This window comes from Callionymus lyra, chromosome 16 (assembly GCF_982586985.1).
Source record: "Callionymus lyra chromosome 16, fCalLyr1.hap1.1, whole genome shotgun sequence".
In the NCBI taxonomy this organism is placed as follows: Eukaryota; Metazoa; Chordata; class Actinopteri; order Syngnathiformes; family Callionymidae; genus Callionymus; species Callionymus lyra.
The window spans coordinates 25,302,730-25,305,229 of record NC_141833.1 but is presented as its reverse complement, the minus strand read 5'-3'; the positions used below and the strand labels follow the sequence as shown (position 1 = coordinate 25,305,229).

The following is a 2,500-nucleotide window of genomic DNA, read 5'->3' as shown; positions in this document are numbered from 1 at the left end:
GAAGATGAAGATGAAGATGATGAAGATGAAGATGATGAAGAAGATTAAGATGAAGATGATGAAGATGAAGATGATGATGATGAAGATGAAGATGATGAAGAAGATTAAGATGAAGATGATGAAGATGAAGATAAAGATGATGAAGAAGATGAAGATAAAGATGATGAAGAAGATGAAGATGATGAAGATAAAGATGATGAAGAAGATGAAGATGAATATGATGAAGATGAAGATGATGATGATGATAAAGATGAAGATGATGAAGAGGATGAAGATGATGAAGATGAAGATGATGAAGATGATGAAGATGATGAAGATGAAGATGATGAAGATGATGAAGATGAAGATGATGAAGAAGATTAAGATGAAGATGAAGATGATGAAGATGAAGATGAAGATGATGAAGATGAAGATGAAGATGAAGATGATGAAGATGAAGATGAAGATGAAGAAGAAGATGAAGATGAAGATGAAGATGAAGATGAAGATGAAGATAAACAACAAGTGAAAACTTCTGCAGGATTTAATCAAACATTCTCTGGATGTTGAAATAATATGGAAATCTTCAGGTTCTTGTCATCAATCAGGTGAACCATGACCTTCTCAAGGATAATGGAGAGAAGATCAGGTGCAAACCTTTGATGATGAGACGTCAGGACGAGTCACGACTCACTTCGTCTCATCGTCAGTCAAGAGTCAGTCCATGAAAGTAATGAAGTCATGATGTTCCATGTCGAGCTTCAGTGTCGACGTTCTTTCAACCACTTATGATGTGAACCATTGTGTGTTTGTTCATTGTTGTGTTCATTGTTGTGTTCATTGTTGTGTTCTCTGTTGTGTTCTCTGTTGTGTTCTCTGTTGTGTTCTTTGTTGTGTTCTTTGTTGTGTTCTCTGTTGTGTTCTTTGTTGTGTTCATTGTTGTGTTCATTGTTGTGTTCATTGTTGTGTTCATTGTTGTGTCCTTTGTTGTGTTCTCTGTTGTGTTCTCTGTTGTGTTCTTTGTTGTGTTTATTGTTGTGTTCTCTGTTGTGTTCTTTGTTGTGTTTATTGTTGTGTTCTTTGTTGTGTTCTCTGTTGTGTTCTCTGTTGTGTTATTTGTTGTGTTTATTGTTGTGTTCTTTGTTGTGTTCTCTGTTGTGTTCTCTGTTGTGTTCTCTGTTGTGTTCTTTGTTGTGTTCTTTGTTGTGTTCTTTGTTGTGTTCTCTGTTGTGTTCTTTGTTGTGTTCTTTGTTGTGTTTATTGTTGTGTTCTTTGTTTTGTTCTTTGTTGTGTTCTTTGTTGTGTTCATTGTTGTGTTCTTGACTCTTGACTGTTGTTCCTTTATATGCAGACGATGTGTTGATCTACGAGTTGTGTTGTTGTGTGTTTACAGTGAACATCTTATAAAGTCACAAACTCCATCATGGGTTTTGGCCCCGAGAGTCGGAGTCATTCAGCTTTGAGGGGTGAGGCGGGTGAGGGGGGGGTGAGGCGGGTGAGGGGGGGTGAGGGTGAGACGGGTGAGGGGGGGTGAGACGGGTGAGGGGGGGTGAGGGTGAGACGGGTGAGGGGGGGTGAGACGGGTAAGGGGGGGTGAGGGTGAGACGGGTGAGGGGGGGTGAGACGGGTGAGGGGGGGTGAGACGGGTGAGGGGGGGTGAGACGGGTGAGGGGGGGTGAGACGGGTGAGGGGGGGTGAGACGGGTTGGGGGCGTCCAGGAAGAATTGATGGTTCTGCAGCTGAAACTCGTCTCGTCCTCCAACCATGAGGCCGTCAGACTCACGCGGCGTCTCTTTAAGAACGTCTTTAAACTGCCGAGGCCTCTGGGAGACGGCGGGGGAGGAGGGGGGAGGAGGGGGAGGAGGGGGGAGGAGGCGCCGCGGCGCTAATGAGAAGCACCAGAGAGCAAACATGCATGGAAATGACTGTTATTCTGTTGATGTGCATTTAAGTGCTTTTTTACTGCCACGGACAAGAAGAAGGAAATAACTGGTGATGAATGAACAACACTCGCTCTCGGAGGAGGAGGAGGAGGAGGAGGAGGAGGAGGAGGAGGAGGAGGAGGAGGATGGAGAGGAGGTGGAGGAGGAAGAGAGGAGGAGGAGGAGGAAGAGAGGAGGAGGAGGATGGAGAGGAGGTGGAGGAGGAAGAGAGGAGGAGGAGGAGGAGGAGGAGGATGGAGAGGAGGTGGAGGAGGAAGAGAGGAGGAGGAGGAGGAAGAGAGGAGGAGGAGGAGGAAGAGAGGAGGATGGAGAGGAAGAGGAGGATGAGAGGAGGTGGAAGAGGAAGAGAGGAGGTGGAGGAGGAAGAGAGGAGGAGGAGGATGGAGAGGAGGAGGAGAATGAGAGGAGGTGGAGGAGGAGGATGGAGAGGGGGAGGAGGAGGAGGAGGAGGAAGAGAGGAGGTGGAGGAGGAAGAGAGGAGGAGGAGGATGAGAGGAGGAGGAGGAGGAGGATGGAGAGGAGGAGGGGGAGGAGGAGGAGGAGGAGGAAGAGAGGAGGAAGAAGAGGAGGAGGAGGAG

General features: G+C 46.8%; 1 protein-coding gene across 1 annotated transcript in view; it reads right to left on the bottom strand.

Annotated features, from left to right (window-relative positions):
- agap3 (ArfGAP with GTPase domain, ankyrin repeat and PH domain 3) overlaps positions 1–2,500 on the bottom strand; it is a 114,418-nt gene that overhangs the window by 63,857 nt on the left and 48,061 nt on the right. The window lies entirely within an intron of this gene.